Raw genomic sequence first — 14,227 nt, forward strand, 5'->3', positions numbered from 1 at the left:
GATGCAACAACATCAAGTGTTGCATGGCTAATCACTTATAAGGTCCCAAAGGCTAGACCTATTGGCTATGCCAATGCTTGTTACTTCTTGCTTTGGTTTCTCTGTAAGGAGACTTTTATGAGAGCTTGTGAGGGGAGTGAGGGTAGTAAGCCCAGCCAAAGTCTCTAAGTCCGAAGACTGACTCTGTTTCAGGCTCTATTTAACTGTGGACGTTCTGTCTCCCTCAACGGAGGCTCCCACTAATACCCGCCCTCCTAATGCGCAGGATATAACCCCCGCAATGTTCCCCCTACCTCTGAGGTTCTGGGTTCCACCGTCGCAAATGGCGGCCGGCTGCTCCCAATCCTCCAGAACGTGCGGCTGCAGCGTATGTGCTGACGCTGCCTCCACTCGCCCGGAGGTATCCTCGCGCTGCTGTCCTGAGGCTCTGCCTGAGCTCCAGGGCAACCGTGAGGCAATGCAGACTGGCGTCCGATAGCGGGAGGAGAAACACCGGAGAAGTTTCAGACGTGAGGCACATCAGGTATCAGTGGATTTCCACGAGGTTCTTGTTGTAAATGTATTATGTTGGTTCTTGCCATAGTTCTCTATGATCCTTAGTCTCTATCCACCTTCTCTGTTCTAGAGTCAGTATACTGACTTTCTACATTTAATGTTCTGCTGTTTGTCAGTTGTGAAGATTGGTCAGCAGGCGTTGGGTATTACTTTTGCTGTACTCCTGATTAAACTCATAATTGCTTCTCCTCAACTCATTGAAGTCTGGACTCTTCATCTACAACAGTTCTTAACAAGTCTAATTTAACGGCGATACTTTCGGCATTGCGAGGCATTAAAACACAAACAGCCTGATTCATGAAGCAAAATTGCGCTCGCAATAGCTGCGAAAAAGCTATTGCGAGCGCAATTCACAAAATTGGCATTCACCACAGAATAGCGAATTCGCTAAAAGATTCGCAGAATCCCGGCAGGAGAGCATTAGCGAATCGGAATATAATAGCGATTTCGCAATACAATCGCAATCGGTAATCATGAAAAATCGCAAATAGCGAAAAAAAAACAAAATCGCTGTTTGCGAGGCACAAATTAAGGACAACCCAAAGCAGGTGGTAACCATCAAAGCCATGGAATTTGTTTTTTCGAAAAACCATTGCCCAATCAGTAACAGGTGCAGGCCTGACCAAACACACATAAGGAGATGCAGCAGCAGCATTAGGAGTCTCACAATGCCAGGACTGTACATGGTGGTCAGGCGGCGAAGGCTACAGCGAGCAGCACGGAGGAGACGCAGAATCCAGGAGAGGATATTCCGCCAGCGGGTCACCCTGCTGGGCCAAACCAGAGAGCAAATATATGCAAAGTACCGCCTGAATGGGGCAATGATTATCAAGCTAATACAGGACCTTGACCCCCTGATGCAGCACCCAACAAGGCGGACCAATGCCGTGCCTACACATGTCCAGGTATTATGTAGCCTGCACCTCCTGGCCTCTGGGAGCTTCCAGGGGATAGTTGCGGCTGCTGGGGGGATATCCCAGCCCACCATGTCCCGCTGCCTACGGAGTTTCCTTGACGCAATGCTGACCCAGCTACACCAGCACATCAAATTTCCCACCAGCCAACAGGATTTGGATGTGACCAAGCAGCAATTCTACAATGTTGCGCAGTTCCCACATGTGATAGGATGCATTGACTGTACTCACATCCACATCTGCCCACCAGCTGCAACGGAGTACATGTACCGCAATCGCAAGTCCTACCACTCCCTCAACATCCAAATGGTCTGCAATGCTAAGACATACATCACGGACATTGTGGCACAGTACCCGGGGAGTACACATGACTCCTTCATATTCCGGCACAGCGGCCTCCACACACGACTGGCCAGGGAAGACTTTGGTGAAGGACACCTACTTGGTAAGTACACTTGCCCCACAATGTCACACTGTGATGTAGTATCTGCACTGCACAGACACTCACCCTCTGCTCCTCTCATGCAGGTGACAGTGGCTACGCCCTCCGTGAATACCTCCTCACCCCATACCTCAACCCTGCGACACCACAGCAACGGCGTTACAATGTAGCACACATACGCACAAGGAATTGCATTGAGCGGACATTTGGGCTACTGAAAAGCAGATTCCGCATACTGCACAAGACTGGTGGGGCCATGTACTACAGTCCTGATGCGTGCTGCCGCATTGTGGCTGTGTGTGCAATACTACACAACATTGCTACCAAGCGCCGGATACCTGTAGAGATCTCTGGCAGTGAGTCGGAAGGGGACGACCGGCCACCTGCACATGTGCGTCATGCACGCGGGGAGAACCCAGCTGAAGGACACAGACGCCGCAACCACATCACAATGAACAGTTTCTAGTGCACCCACTCCCCTCACCCAACAAATCACAATTGCATGCCAATGGAAATAATGACAGGAGGCCGATGTATGATGCAGGAATAAATATTATTGTTAAATGCACAATAATAATGTTATGTCTCCATTCATGAAATGCTAGCAGTATTGCGCCATACTGCTCCTAACAAAACACTGGACATGCTTGTATCAGCAGCATGTCCCAGCCAATGTACATGAAACTCAATTGCGCCTCCGGCGCGCAGCACCCAAACGCCTCTCTGGCTCTTCCTCTGGGACGGCACGTGTCCCTGCAGTGGGCCTGGTGCTGCGGCGTAACACGCCAACCAGTGAGGCAGACAGGCTGCTGACACTGGAGGTGCCCTCACTGGTGTCGTCCCCCCCCACATTGCCTGGCCCAGTAGGATGGAGTGCCAGCACGGCAGTGGTGACCTGCTCCAACACTCGTCCAACATCCTCAACGCATTGGAGCAACTGCTGCTGCTGCGCCAGGGACCGTCGTGAGAGCTGGGAGGTGGCATTCCCGATTACATAGTTAGAGCGGGTGTAGGCTGACAGCCGCGTAAGAAGCTGCCGGTGGCGGCGGCGGGCGGAGTTGCGCTGCGATATGAGCGCAGCAGTGTTGGCCTCCATGGCTGTCGTCATGCGCTCAATCCTCTCGCCCACATTGGCCACATTGCGGCCAATGTTGTTTAGCTGCAGTTGAATAGCCCCTTGCCGTCGTGCCTGCAGTTGGTGTATGCGTAGCATCCGGTGCTCAATGCTCAGGCCTGGCACGCGCACAGCCATCCCCCTCCTGCCGCTGCGTGCTGTGTTCTGCTGGCGAGCCCTGCCATGCCTGCTCTGCTGGCTTCCCACAGTGGGTGTGCACACTGTCACCACAGTAGCTGCACCAGATGTAGATGGTCCAGCTGGTGGTGGAGTTGTGGTTGTCAAAGGTGCAGCGCCGGATGGTGCTGGCGCAGTTGGTCTTGCCCTGGCTGCGGGGATAGGTGCTGCGCCTGATGGTGCTGGCGCAGTTGGTCTTGCCCTGGCTGCGGGGATAGGTGCTGCGCCTGGTGGTGCTGGCGCAGTTGGTGTTGCCCTGGCTGTGGGGAGAGGTGCTGCGCCTGATGGTGCTGGCGCAGTTGGTGTTGCCCTGGCTGCGGGGAGAGGTGCTGCGCCTGATGGTGCTGGCGCAGTTGGTGTTGCCCTGGCTGCGGGGAGAGGTGCTGCGCCTGATGGTGCAGGAAGTGTCGGTGTTGGCACCTCCTCGGCATCCTCTCGTGCCTCGTCAATAAGCAGCCTGTCGCTGTCGCTGCTGTTGTCAGCGCCACCTGTGAGGGGAATTGGACGTACATTAATTGCATGTATCTGTCACACGTGCAGTTGCTACATGCTAGCTGGATGACATTCCCTGCCTGGCTTTGGCATTGCGTACTTTGGGACATGTGAGGCTGCATTGGGGTTCTTGTACATTGTGGGCAGACTACATGTCCCACAATGCTTTTGGGCATGACCTAATGTGCATGGTTTGCATGACTTGGGATGAATATGGGAGGCTATAGGGCCATGGCCATTGTTAGGGGACAGGGTCGCAGTCGCATTCCACTTACCTTGGCTGTCTTGGCTGGGTCGGGATGAGTCCAGATTGACGACCCCTATGCACGCCTCTGGCTCCAGAGTGTCCTCCACGCGGTCCTCCATGGGGGTGTTGGGAGGGACTGTAGGATCTCCGCCCCCAGTAGCCTGGGTCTCGCCCAGCCTCTCTGCCACCCTCTCCTTGGCACGACCTCGGAGGTTGTACCACCTCTTTTTCAGCTCCTCCAGTGACCTGTGTGTCACGCCCACAGCGTTCACTTAGCAACTATCCCAAGCCAGATTCGACATCTCTCCACCTCCGGCACCCTCCTGGAGTCCTTCCCAAATAGTTTGGAGTGGTTATCAACCACTCCCTCAATCAGGTGCTCCAACTCCTGCTCAGAGAACTTGAGCTTCCTCTTGCGCCCGGTGTCACTGGGCCCTGGTGCTGGCTCCTCTGCCATTGCTGCAGTCACAAATGGGTTGGATTTGCAAGTTTGGAGGTGTCCTGGAAGGAGCTCTGTTCAGCTGCAGCCTCGAGATCAGCCTCACAGTTCTGAATGGGGGTGGGAACTGCCTGCTTCCTGGTTGTTTAGTAAATCGCTAACGCTTTTTGCGGCCGTGTGCGAATCGCTTTATTTTCTCGCTAACTATGATGAATTTCGATCTGCGATTTTCAAATTGCGATTCGCTGTAAATCGCAATTTGAGAATCGCAGAATTCCTTTTTCATGAATCAGGCTGAATGTCGCGCATTCTAATTATAGCGACCGGGAGTCTACAGAGCTTGCGATCTGGGGTCTACGCGGCTGCCATGTTCTACATCAATTGTCTACAGAGATCAGTTTTGAGTAGCTGAAAATGGAACCTGCAAAGAAAATGGCACAGCGAATGCTAACTTACATAGGGCATAAACATTTTTATTCTAACACATTCTAACTGATGATAGCATAAATGAAAGCGGCATTGAGAGGAAGTCAGAGTCAACCTTATATAGGGAATGTTAGCGCTATGCAAGGTGTAAATCAGCAGGGAGCTCCTGTGATGCAAGGTGGAAATAGTTATCCGCAACAAGTTAGATGGTGTGGTGTTCCGATTGACGTACTGGACCTGATGTTGTCATATTAAAGAAATGTAATCTGTGTCATTTTTAGGTCTCGCGACCTGTCAATGCGCATGCGCATTGAGCGGAGCGAGACTATAGGGGCTTAAACAGACTTTAACTAACTGGCGATTTGATGCTGTGCCCGTGCGCTTTTAGGTCAATGCGCAAGCGCATTGACCTAAAATGCGTGTGCACAGCATCAAATCGCCAGCCATCTGTTCCCCTGTAGCTCTTCCCGCTCCGCCCCACAAGCTTCCCCCAGCGTGCGCTCTGGCTCAGCCAAGCCGAGCCGCACTCCTCCCACACCTTTGAAGTGAAGCTTCACTTCAAAGGCCCCTGCTGCTTCACACTATATCCAGGCGTGTCGCATTCCTCCTCCCCCCTCCCCACAGCAATGCCGGCCGTACTTTAACTTTGACGGCCGCAGGCCGTCTCTCGTGTTTCTCCTCCCCCCTCCCAGTGTTTTTTTTTTTTTAAACTTGTTTCCTCACTGTTTTTCTTTTGATCTGTTTCTTCCTCTTTCTCTTTCATCATCTTTTTACCTCGGTGTTGATCCCTCTCCCGTTTTGTTTCTTCCTTGTGCTTTCTTCCTCGTCTTCCCTTATTCTTTCCTTCTTTTCCTCTTTCCTGCTCTCTCACATTCTTTTATATGTTTCTTGCTTCTGATTTTTTTCTCCATCTCCCCATTATTCTCTCTCAAGCAAAACACACCGCCATTGTTTTTTCTATCACCTTAAATTCTATGTGGTAGTTTGACAGCCGAGGTGAATGCATCTCTTCGCCTGCAGCGTTTGAGTGAGGGACGAGTTTATGTCAGTGAACGAATAACATCTTTTACAGTCTTAGTCTTCTAAATGATTAACACAGATCATGCGGTTCTTGAAACAAAGTATTTTAATCCCTTTTTATAAACACACAAAGACGTGGAGTAACCTATGTTGAGAACAGAGTAAAACGCTTCCCAGGATAACTTCCGTATTCCAAGCCCAGCCTCAGTGACGCGTGTGGCCACCTAACACGCATGCATCCATCGCACGTGCTGCTTCCTCATGAACACTTGTGGAAGTTCAAACAAAGCTGGGCGGAACAAAGCCGAGCTGTAAATGTTGTAATCGAGTTCTGTTTTTCAGGCCACAGTGTTTGCAAATATTGCACAAGCAGTCACTTGCTGGGAGGACAAGTGTTTAAATGAGCAGTGTTCCCTCAGTGCGGTCTTTGTACATCAGTGACTTGCACTGCTCAGGGTGACCGTCTACTGATGTATGTAGGTCCGGACCCAGAAATGGTAAAGACAGCCCTGAGCACTTACTTGCCTCTTTCCCACCAATTCATTGAAATCTGCAATGAAAACACAGATTCGCATGTCTGATCTTTTTTTTTTGTTGCAACTTGCAAGCGGTCTCCTGAAACACACTTCCCCTTTTAGAAACTAACCTACTTCCTTAAATAGCATTGCAATGAGGTTTTAACATTTACAGAAGATCAGTGATTTTGTTGTTTCCTCTTTTTTTTCTTCTCTTTTATTTACTCCTGTGCTTGAGAGTTAGACGCAGTGCTTCGCTCTTTTTTCGCCCCTTTATGTTGGAGTACTAAAGTACATTTCTCCCTTCATGGACGTCAATTGATCAAAATGCCTGGGGTAGTGGAAGTGAAATCACATGTCCTTTGACCTTCACTTTCACTCACGCCCACGTCTACACATTCACACACTCACTCATAAACATATTCTCACTTGCAAGCACACACACACACCATACAGTTAGTCATTTTTTACTTACCTTAGCTGATAGAAAAGGTCATATTCCAGCTAAATATACTATAATTGTATTACACTTATAGTGAACATTCATATTCCAGCTAAATATACTATAATTGTATTACACTTATAGTGAACAATGTCATAAAGTCCACTAATAATGTACATTTCTCCCTTCATGGACGTCAATTGATCAAAATGCCTGGGGTAGTGGAAGTGAAATCACATGCCCTTTGACCTTCACTTTCACTCACGCCCACGTTTACACATACACACTCTCACTCATAAACGTACTCTCACTTGCAAGCACACACACACACCATACAGTTAATCATTTTTTACTTACCTTAGCTGATAGAAAAGGTCATATTCCAGCTAAATCTATACTACTATTATAAAGGAAGAACTTTGAACCTTTGAGGCGGGTAAACTCGGGAACCACAGCACCAATCCACACACCGGATACATCGTTGTAATTGTCAGGGTGTGCAGAGGGACGTAGGCTATATAAATGAAAAACATATAAGTTATTTAAAAAATTTTACGTGAAAATAAAAAGTAGTCCCATGGAAGTAGCGCCGGCCGCGACGTGCGTGCTGACATCAGGAGCGCGGGGAGGAGCGGCATCCAGGAGCGCGAGGAGGAGCGGCGGACATGAGTGCGGGTAGGAGCGGCGGACAGACGGGGAGGAGCAAAGAGGAGCTGCGGACAGGCTGGGAGGAGCGGCGGACAGGCGGGGAGAAGCGGCGTGGAGCGGCGGACCGGTGAACTCAGGAGCGCGGGGAGGTGCGGCGGATGAGGTAAGGCTCCGGGGGACCCACGGGCAATGTCGGGGCGGGCGGGGGCCCTGAAGCCAAGGTCGGGACGGGCTGCTACTCCGGGGGACCCACGGACAATGTCGGGGCGGGCGGGGGCCCTGAAGCCTGATTGCTCCTGGACAAGGTCGGGACGGGCTGCTAGTATACTATAATTGTATTACACTTATAGTGAACAATGTCATAAAGTCCACTAATAATGTAATAATAAAATGACAGAAAACAATGACAGGGAACCACAACCAATCTGCAGCTGTCTCACAGGCACTGATTTTGCCACTGCTGTAGCCAGCAAAACAAGCATTGGCATAGCCAATAGGTCTCATTTTTGGTACCTTAGAAGTGTATAGCCATGCAACACGATGTGTTGCACCAAGAATACTGTGCTGGATAACTAAACACTTATAGGGTCCCAAAGGCGAGACCTATTGGCTATGCCAATGCTTGTTGTAACAGAGTAATGAACACGAATCAGGTTAAAAAATCAGAATTTGTGGGGCGCTAGGTGGCGCTTGACCGTGATGGCAATGCTACAGTGAGATTCCTGCCGAACCGGGCGGAAAACTAAACACTATCCTCATCTTCACAGAAATAAACTGCCCTAATTCATTACCACTGGACTACGGAACTGGTGCTACCTCCAGCGATACCATTCTAGTGCCGGAGTAGCGCGGCATGACGGTGCGGTGAGCGGTTGGGCCCGGACGCGGGGACTGGTTGTGGCGGTCTGGAGCGCGGAGGCGGCAGAGGCGGCCAGAAAAGTCTGAGGCTGCAAGGGTAGGCATACGATGGAGAACGAGCCCGGAGACCTGCGCACCGTAATGGCTGCCTGCTGATGCGGCCTGGGACCCGACTAAGCGACGCACAAGGTGCAGGTTAGCCCGGGCGCCGGAGGGGGAACGGACACAGGCGCTTTACCCCCAGGACAGCGGCAGGAACTACGCACACGGGGGCAGTGGTACCATTGAGGCCCACCCCAGACTGAGGGGACGCCAGCGACGCAGCGAAGGGACAGAGCCGCCATTTTAGGTGCTGCACGCGACAGCAGCATCTGAAGGACCCCGAGGGCAGGAGGTGCATCGGGAAGCGATATCCCTGGCATATTAGCGGCCGCAATGATCTAAATCTCCCCAAGGGCGAGGAACGGGGCGCACTGGGTTGCCTGTCGGACTATAGCATTCCTTGGCTTCCCGGCATCCATTTTATGACGGAGAAAGGCAGCCAGTTAGGCCGCATCAGGTGACCTATTAGTAGGAGGTACAGAGTGGGACCGCGGGCTGTGGCGACGGCAACCTCAAAGGGCGCAAAGCGGGCCCCGGAGACACGGACATAGATACCCTCACTGCACGAGGTGGGCCCTGTTAGCGGGATAGAGGAACTCACGGACGCAGGTAATGATTTTAAGGTGGCCTTTATTGGCTTTAACAGTTTCTTTCATCATCTCGAGGAGTGTTCGTGGTCATCTCGAGCAGTGTTCATGGTTGGCGGCAATACAATAATTCATTAAAAAAAAAATTCTTTTTTTTATTTAGTTGACCAATTTACTTCTGTTTTTTCTAGATCACTAGGCATACATTTTTGTAGTTCCAAATAGAAATCTTTTATTCTACTTTTGGAATTGGCCATAAGGTGAAGTATTGGTATGGGGTCAAAGTTAATACTCTCTTTTGGAACTTCTCTCATACAATTCCTAACTTGTAAATATTTAAAACATGAATCCCTTTGTAAACTATGTTTCTGTGCAATTTCTATAAATCTGCGCATTTCTGAATTTGCATAAACATCTGTCATCATTACAATCCCTTTTTTTCCCATTTTCTAGCCATATCATCATATATATTTCTGTGTAGGAGATCAGAATGCCAGATTGACGGATATTTTGTGAATCTGTTAATTTTACAAGTTTTCACTATCCTTCGCCAGTTTTTAATTGGACATTTGATACATTTATACCCTTTCTTTTGATATTTTCTCATGTCATCTTGACGTTGAAATAGGCTTGCTGCGGCTTCCCCATTTGCCAGTTCATAAATGGTTGGTATCTCTCTCTCGTAATTTTGGATCTTCTTATGATAGTAAAGAATACCGAGATTTTGCAGGGCCGTGGCCCAATAGTATAGCTGTATATTAGGTGCAATACAATAATTCAAATGCCGAACATCCGAGGCTACTTTGGGTTTGTCCCCTGATGACATAAAGGGCTAAGGGTAGTATGCGGTCCCACTCCGTCCCGTTCACTGACAGCATCTTCTTGAGGATGGACTTGAGGGTGCCATTGTAGCGCTCCACCAGCCCGTTTGGGGGTGATACGCTGACGTTTTAATGTGACGGAGGTCTAACATTTTACAGACTTCCCGCATTAGCCTGGAGACGAAGGGTGTGCCCTGGTCAGTTAGGATTTCCCGAGGGAATCCTACCCTGGAGAGTAGTTCGATTAACTTCTCAGCTATGACTCGGGATGTCGGGGATTTCAGGGGGGAAGCTTCGGGAAACCGGGTGGTGTAATCTACGATGACCAGTGCGTATAGATTACCCTTCCGGGTTCTAGGTAGGGGCCCTATCAAGTCCATCCCCACCTTTCCAAACGGGGTGTCTATCATCGGGAGGGGTTGTAGGGGTACCGCGGGTGGACAGTGGGTATTTCTTTGACATACCTCACAGGATTGGCAATGGATCTTGATGTCTTTATATATTCCTGGCCAATAAAAATGTCTCAATATGTTTTGAGTTGTTTTCTCGCTGCTTATGTGACCAGCTAGCAGATGTGTATGAGCATAGAACATGATCTGTTCCCTAAAGCAAACTGGAATGATAAGCTGATGGGGAGCCTCCTTATCGCCTTGTCTGTAGAGGAGCCCTTCCTTGATAAGAAAACGGGAAAATCAGGGGTCACGGGTATCTTGGGTCACATGAGCCTGTTCCCACGCATTGAATAGAGTGGTGTTGTTAGCCTGGGCAAACTTAAAACTTTTATCCGTGGCCCAGGGTTCGGGGAAAAGCAACGCTGGAACAGAGGGGGGAACTGGGGTTTTCTTTTGATCCTGGTAAGTAGATAGATTGAGGGTGTGAGTGAACAAATCTATGAAGTAGGGGTTGTCTGTCCCTATTATTATTTCTTCAGGGAGAGTTTCAAGAACCCCCACCTTCACTGTATAGGCCTTTCCCCCAGTCATTTCCAGATTTATATGGGCTATGGGGTACTCTTTTATATCCCCATGGACACACTTGATATACACCCAGGAGTTGGGGAGGATCTGGTTAGCCCTGACAATTACCCCTTTTGTTACAGATTGTTTGCAGCCTTAATCCAGGAGGGCCCTAACTTCCTCCCCGTTCACCCTTACTCTCACGTGATAGGCTCCTCCTAATTCTGCTGAGTATAGAACAATCTTAGGGAGATATCCCACTTCAATGGGCTCTTCTGGCGTCTTTCTTTGAGGGCATAGTCTGGCGATGTGGCCCCATGTCCCACACTTGAAACATTGCGGCCCTCAGAAGCTGGGAATCTCTGGTTTGTGGGGACGGGGTTGGTACGACTCGCTGCTAGGTTGGGGTTTCTTTTCCACTCTTATCGCGGATCCTCGGGAGGGTTTGTCTGGTTCCCAGGGAGGTAACCGGGGTTGGGCTCTGGCGAATGTAACCGCCATTTCCACTGCTTGTTCTGTTTTTAGGCCAGGGTGCTGCCACAGCCACTTCTGGGTGTTATATGGTAGTGCCTCCAGGAATTGTTCCAAATAGATTTTGTCCATGATATCTTCTTTGGAGGACAGTGTCGGGGCCATTTGTTAGCCGCCACTTTTAATCGAAAAAACAAAGTCTTTGGGTTTTCCCCTGGGGTACCTCGCTCCTTCCTAAACCTTACCCGATAGGCCTCTGAATCTAGGCCCAGGTGGTCTAGGATGACTGTTTTAATAGTGGCGTTGGGGACGTTCCTCGAGGGGCCAACCACAAGCATGTGCAGCCCTCTCAAAGTTCAATAAGAACGCGTCTAGATCCTATCCAGGTATGTATTTTTGGAGGGCTACCCCTGAGGGACAGGGATGGGGACCTCAGGGTTCTCAGTAGGGGCTGGTCTGAGGCTCTACTATCATTTTCTGTAATCCTTCAATTTGGGCTGAAATCGTGGATTTAAAAGTCTCTCTGTCTGCTTGGGCGGAGATTAACTGCTACTCGACGGCCCATCCTAATTGCTCTTGACCTTTCACTAGGTGCTGCAATAGGTCATCCATCTTTTTGGTACAGATGGCTGTCTCTATGCCCGCATTCCCCACCAATGTTAGCGGGATAGAGAAACTCACGGACGCAGGTAATGATTTTAAGCTGGCCTTTATTGGCTTTAACAGATTCTTTCGTCTTGGACTTAGTCTATATTATGGTAAGGTTGCTTCAGGGTCTTTGTCTGGAGATGGATGTCCTCTCAGAAAGGGCTTTCCTTTCTTCTTCCACTCCAGGGTGCTCCCGGGGCAGCCGCCGGTCCGGAATGCGAATAAAAAAAAAAGAAAAAAGACTTGGATTCAGTCTGAGGACTTGCCTCAATCAGTGCTAGGGGAGGGGAGTGAGGAGGCACACGGTGCGCAATACAAAACCAAAGGAAACCAAACAACCCGTAAATGGTTGCCGAGTGCCAATAGTGCTGGGGGTCGGGGGGGTGATTGGATGTTGCTGGAGTGGTTTTACGAGAGTTTGAAACCCTTCCTCCCTGCCCACCCCGAGACACGCGCCTGTACCTGGGTAAGCCACGCGTCTCCTGACGAGTGGCTGGTCAAAGCGTTGTACCGTTGGCCTCCTGGCTCTGTCGCTCGGAGAAGGGACTCGTCTCTTCTGGATTCCTCCGGCGGTCCTTCCTCGTCTCGCTCCGCAGCTCCTCCACGCTCTCGTTCCTCCGCTGGTCTCGGACACACCTCCTTCTCTATTCTTCTGGGTTTTGGGGCCTCTGACCCAGAGACGTCCCAGGGGGCGGGGTCTTCCGCAAACTCAGCCCAATTAAAGAAACATGGTCCTGCTTCCTCCTGCGGTCGAAAGATTGTCGTTTCTGCCAGGTTCCAGTTTTCGGGTCGCTGTGGGGAAAGAGGTGAGACCGGTATAGTTCTGGCACTTAACTTATTGTTCTCCAGGGTTCCGGACTGGCCGCCCTCGTGACAGGCCCATAACAAGTGAATTGGTCAGCATGGGGAGAACAGAGGCCAAACAGGCGAAACTGTCCTTTGACTCGCGGAAGGCACCAGCTCAAGCTCCAAGGAGCGCACAGAATCTGAGCTAACAGAGCCAAGGGATGAGGACTGGAAGGCGTTACTAGTGGGGATGAAGCAGAGCCTCACATCCATAGATTCCAAGATGGATGCCATGAATAACAGACTAGAGGCGGTGGTTGCTAAGCATGACCAGCATGATGAAAGGATCAAGGAGGCGGAACAAAGGGTATCGGGGCTGGAGGACGGAGCGTCGGCCAATAAGCAACACGTGCTTCAGATGGACAAGTTGCTAAAGGTAATAGGGGACAAGAATGAGGAGTTGGAGACACGTTCACGGAGAAACAACGTCCGAGTTCTGGGCCTAGCTGAATCAACGAACACCGGTAGAATGGGGGACTTCATGGAAAAGCTGATGACGGATCTTTTTGGCAAGGACTCCTTCTCAGCCCATATGACTGTTGAGCGGGCCCACAGATCGTTGGCAGCATGCCCGCCTCCGGGGGCGCCACCGCGCCCGGTGATTGTGCGCTTCCTGAACTATCGGGACAGGGACACAGTGTTACGCCTGGCTCGGGAGAAGGGGCAAGTACGATATGAAAATACCACCATGGCCTTCTAATCCGATATCACCCAGGCAGTGTAGGAAGCCCGCCGAAAGTTCGCGGCTGTGAAAAAAAAGCTACAAGCACAAGAAATGACATACGCCATGCTGTACCCCGCGAAATTAAAGATCACCTGGGAAAACAACATCTCTTCAACTCTCCTCAATAGGTGGAGGAGTACCTCAAACAGGCCCGCAGAGCAGTATCCCAGGAAGCAGCCTCCCGCAGAAGATCCCGATCGCAGTCGCCGCTGTCGGAACCGGGCTGACGCCACGCCACGTAGAAACACGGATTGCAGAACTGGCAGGGCACGAGAACTGTTAAGAGTTCGTGATGTTACACTGTTGTTTTAAAGTTGTCATGACATTTTCCCGCCCGGACACTCACTTCCGTCCCACCATAGTGGCCTGCTTATTTAAGTGGGGCAGCTGGTGGTGAAATAGGGAGGTTGAGTGGGCAAGGTGATGGCCCCTAGCGGACCCCGCAGGAGGGCATACCCCCTTTTTCTTTGTATTGTACCATTGATCTCGAGGGGGCTAGATTTGAGCTATATGCTTACATAGTTGGGATGGGGGGGGCGGACATACTCGGCAAGTTGGGGGAGCCGGAGTGGGTGGGGGAGGGCGCTTTGGGGAGGGAAGGTTGCACAGTACCCTTATGCGAGACCAGCGAGACATATGTAAGAGTAAGCGACCGCTGAGCCTGCACTCCAGGTGAGGTCGCCCCCACGCACCACTGCTCTCTGCCTCGTTTTTTGCCTGCTTCCTGCTTCCTGACGCCGGACGACCCAGCCGCCGCTGAGCCGCCCGACTCACCACTTTCCC

The sequence above is a fragment of the Lissotriton helveticus genome, chromosome 3_1 (assembly GCF_964261635.1).
Source record: "Lissotriton helveticus chromosome 3_1, aLisHel1.1, whole genome shotgun sequence".
NCBI lineage: Eukaryota > Metazoa > Chordata > Amphibia > Caudata > Salamandridae > Lissotriton > Lissotriton helveticus.